A 4,917-nucleotide genomic window follows, 5' to 3' on the forward strand; every position below is an offset into this window, starting at 1 on the left:
CAAGAGAAGGTTGCAGTAACCAAGGTGTGACAGGTTGAGTGCGTGGATTAGAATTTTAGTTGCATCAGCAGTGAGAAAAGGATGTACAGATGCAGCCACCAGTATCCGATCACTTGCCTGGGTAAAAACTAAAGCATCTCACAGTAAATGCCTCAACATTTCTGTGAGATTCCTAATGGCCCATCGGATTAACACAGCAGGGGTCCTTGCGATCCTATTCGGTTTGAATGGGACTGCAGGGACCTCCCGCTGTGTTAATACGATGTGCCATTAGGAATCTCACAGAACTGTTGAGGCATGTTGAGGCATTTACTGAGAGATTGCCTCAGATTTTCCAAGGCAAGTGATCTAATACTGGTGGCTACATCTGTATCTTGGCGATATTTCGGAGGTGGAGACAGCAGGACAACGTGAGGGACTGCATTTGACAACGGGCTTGAGGTATTGAGGAGATTGTGGTGTCATTGAAATGCGAGGGAGAGTGTTGGTGTAACGGTGGCAGTGGAAAGGGGATAGAATATCCATTCCATTTTGGACACGCTAAGCTTCAGGCATGCAATACTTTACTAATTTAATTGCTAAGGCAAGCAACTCCTATCAGCACCCCAGGAGCGCTTAGCCACCATCCCCAGGGAAATTAGATAATACTCTGTTACTGAAAGGATGTTGGATTCATACAGTAGAACAGCATCCCAGCAGATGTGGTAGCTGCCAATTCAGTAATGGGATTTACAAATGCTTGGAGCATACAGGTATCGTTAAAAAAAAAAAATTCCAGGGATCAAAAGGGGTTTGTGATAGTGGGTAGAAAAAATGGCAGCTTAGGTTATCGAAGTGGTCCATACCCGATGACCATTTCTATATTTTTATGTTTCCACCAACAGTGGCTACAAAATAGCTAACGTGTTTTTAGTGCTGTTTCCCTTTATGTATTCGTTTGAGAACAATTTCAGATATTGAGATGTGGAGGTGTTACTTTTCTGGCACTACAAAAAGCATTCTGCCACCTGTGCAATTACGTTCCTCAATAGCCTTCTCTCCCATGCATTTGCTTTTTTCCCTTAAAATAGACAAATTCATCAACACTGCTTCACAGCCATTTATTCGCGCTTGTAACTACTTAGGAAATTGCAGTGTGGCATGAAAGGCTGTGGGAAGCAACAATTACTGTACAGGTCAATTGAGAGCTCAGCTAGCTGATATCACAAGCATCAAAGTACTCTAATATTATATGCACCATTGTTGATGATGACTGTATCATATACAGTATACGGCAACCATCATCTTTCTCTTTCGTGACTTTAATTACAATCACTCACTGGTCTCCGTTGTCTCAGCCCCTTCCTGCTTCAGTACTGTAGCTCTAGCCTCACCCGCAGAAGAGAATATTCTGCTTGTGAATATGACCGGTGTTAGTGACATCTCAGAGTTAGAATCCTTAGAATAAGTGTAGAGGAAGACATGATGAGCTCTAGAGATGGGTGACATTTTTTGGATCCGGTACAGTTTAGCCGGTTCCTCTGGTTTGTTGATTTCCACGGATCAGTCTCAGAAAAGCCAATCTGCCCTTTTCTGATTTTTGTTTCTATCAATAACTGCCCAAATGGGAGGGGCGGAAGGGGGGGAGAGAGAGAGAAGAGGAAGAGAGAGCAGGGAGAGGGAGAGGTAAGAGATGAGAGAGAGAAGCGAGAGGAGAGAGAGAAGCGAGAGGAGAGAGAGAAGCGAGAGGAGAGAGAGAGGTGAGAGAGAAGCGAGAGAGGAGAGAGAGAAGCGAGAGAGGAGAGAGAGAAGCGAGAGAGTAGCGAGAGAGGAGAGAGAGAAGCGAGAGAGGAGAGAGGAGGGAGAGAGGAGAGAGAGAAGCGAGAGAGGAGAGAGAAGCGAGAGAGGAGGGAGAGAGGAGAGAGAGAGAGACGCGAAAGAGGAGAGAGAAGAGGGAGGAGAGAGAGAGAAGCGAGAGAGAGGAAGAGAGAGAGAGAGGAAGAGAGAGAGGAGAGAGTTTAATTTGCTCAGATTTTTTAATAACCAATCCACAGACGGATTTTGGTAGCGGCGACGGATTTGGTCAAAGCAATCTGTATACTTCCGGGGAACTGATTTAGACTGGTTCGCCCACCCCTAATGAGCTCCAGATAATAAAAACAGAGAGGCTGCCACTGTATTTTGTTTGTGCTAAGTAGTGCTCTAGACCAGGGGTGAGCAAACTTTTTATGCCGAGCCCCCCTTTTCATCCATGAAATTTCTTGGGCACCCCCTGCCTGATGTAATCAAAATCACATGACGTCAGCGCACGTGAGCTGGTTCAGCCAATGAGGGCGAACCAGCTTTGTGACGCCCCCGCCACGCGTCTACAATCTCCTGCAGCCAAGTTCACAAATCGCTTGGGCTGCAGGCGTGCGCGCAGGCAGTATACTAGTATTGGATCACTGTTTATTTTATTGTTTGCTGGCATCTGGTAATATGTTTTTTTCTGGTGCACAAAGGCAGTCCATTTGAGGGGGCATTCATCCACCTCTTAGCTACATCCCTTCCCTCTCCCATTTGCTTTCCCCAGTGTTATCCACTCCTACCTACCAGATTTATGTATTATTTATTTATTCCTGTTTTAAACGTTGCCCAGGGATCAGGGAACCCCATAACCAAACTCAAGGGGGGTACTGATGAATCTCCCCTGCTGATCAATACTCCGAAGTGACCCCTCTGACCCAAAGAAGAACCCTCAGCCCCCCAAAACTCATCCTCCCAAGCCCCTCAATTCTGCCATCTCTGCCTGACCTTCATCCCACTGTTTAGTCATTGAGTCTCTTCCCCCTAGTGTCTCTCCCTCACCTTCCCCAGTGTCTCTCTCTCACCTTCCCCCCAGTGTCTCTCTGCCACCTCTCCATCCCCCTCCCCCCAATGTCTCCCACCTCTCCATGTCTCTCTCCCCCTCCCCCCAACATGTCTCCCACCTCTCCATATCTCTCCCCCCAATATTTCTCCCACCTCTCCATGTCTCTCTCCCCCTCCCCCCAATATGTCTCCCACCTCTCCATGTCTCTCTCCCCCTCCCCCCTCCCCCCAACATGTCTCCCACCTCTCCATATCTCTCCCCCCAATATTTCTCCCACCTCTCCATGACTCTCTCCCCCTCCCCCCAATATGTCTCTCACCTCTCCATGGCTTTCTTTATCTCCCCCCCCCCCCCAATATGTCTCCCACCTCTCCATGGCTTTCTTTATCTCCCCCCAATATGTCTCCCACCTCTCCATGGCTCTCTTTCTGTCTCCCACCTCTCCATGGCTCTCTTTATCTCCCCCCAATATGTCTCCCACCTCTCCATGGCTCTCTTTCTCTCCCACCAATATGTCTCCCACCTCTCCATGGCTCTCTTTCTCTCTCCCTCCCCCCAATATGTCTCCCACCTCTCCATGGCTTTCTTTATCTCCCCCCAATATGTCTCCCACCTCTCCATGGCTCTCTTTCTCTCTCCCTCCCCCCAATATGTCTCCCACCTCTACACACACAACACACAACACACAAATACTTACTTTCACTTTTAAGCCTGCTTCAGTCCCCATGTACGCTGAAAACTGGGACAGGAGGAGGAGGGGCTGTCTGTGTGCAGTGAGAAGCCCCGCCCCCACAGCAAGGCAGACATCACACAGAAGCAGCCTCAGGACGGAGCTTCTGGCCGCCCGTGCACAGCTCTGCCCGCCCCCAGGTTTCTCCGCACGCAGCCCGCGCCCCCCTACATAATCGTGCGCCCCCCCAAGGGGGCGCGCCCCACAGTTTGCGCACCGCTGCTCTAGACTGTATCACTTTACATACAATATATACTCTTTGTCCTAAAACAGGCCACTCTTGGCTTATTAATCTCTCAGCCATGCTTTTCAATTTCATTAGTGTCACTGTGAATCTTTCTTTTACTATTAGTTTATATATATTGGCAAACAAGACATGCAAAAGCACAATATTACTCTGACAATCTTCACCAGAATACATCAAGCCCAGCTAACTTCTGGAAGGTTATCAACAATATATTCCAGCATTCTAGCCATCAACGACCAAATAATATCACTAAGGGGGAGATTACTCTGACAAACCCCACTGACATTGCAAATGCATTCAATGATTACTTTGTGGGGTGTGCTACTAATTTATTAGCGAAACGCAGCCCAAACCACAAACCTGAATCTAACTCTGGGAGTACCCACATAGCCCCTCCCCCTCCCAGCACTGCCCACAATTTTCAATGTGTCCCAGTATCCGAAGAGGAGATTACACAAGCGCTTCTCAAATTAAAACTAAGCAGCTAATGTGGACTTGACTTACTGCAATCTAAGTTCCTAAGACTTGGTGGCCCAGCCATTGCCAAACCAATTGCTTCCATAGGCAACTCTATTCTGTCTGCAGGCCATATCCCTAAGACCTGAAAAACTGCCAGAATTGTCCCAATCTTCAAAAGTAGGGACAAAAACACTGTCTCAAACTACAGGCCAAGCTCTCTTCTCCCCATACTATCCAAAGTCATGGAAAAATGTGTTCACTCCCAATTAAGTGATTACAAATTTCCCTAGTCAATTCCAATCTGGCTTTCGCCCCAAACACTCCATGGTAACTACCCTGCTAAAAGTTTGTAATGACATCCAGTGTGGAATGGAACTGGGTTACTGGGAACTGGGAATTTGATTACCTTTCCCTTTACCCCTTTCCTTTGTTATAATTATAATTTTATTAATTAAAAAAATAATGTTTCCTTCTTTCTCTCCTTTGCCCTTTCCTTTCCCTCTTTTTCTTTTTCTTGGTTGTTGTTCTGTTTTTTTGTTTATTGTGGTTGTCCACTTAGTAACATGCAATGGATGTGAATTCTGGAATTGTATTATGTTTGTGTTTTATATTTCTTTACCCATACATCCTCATTTTTTATTATTAGATCCA

This window comes from Ascaphus truei, chromosome 9, assembly GCF_040206685.1.
Source record: "Ascaphus truei isolate aAscTru1 chromosome 9, aAscTru1.hap1, whole genome shotgun sequence".
In the NCBI taxonomy this organism is placed as follows: Eukaryota; Metazoa; Chordata; class Amphibia; order Anura; family Ascaphidae; genus Ascaphus; species Ascaphus truei.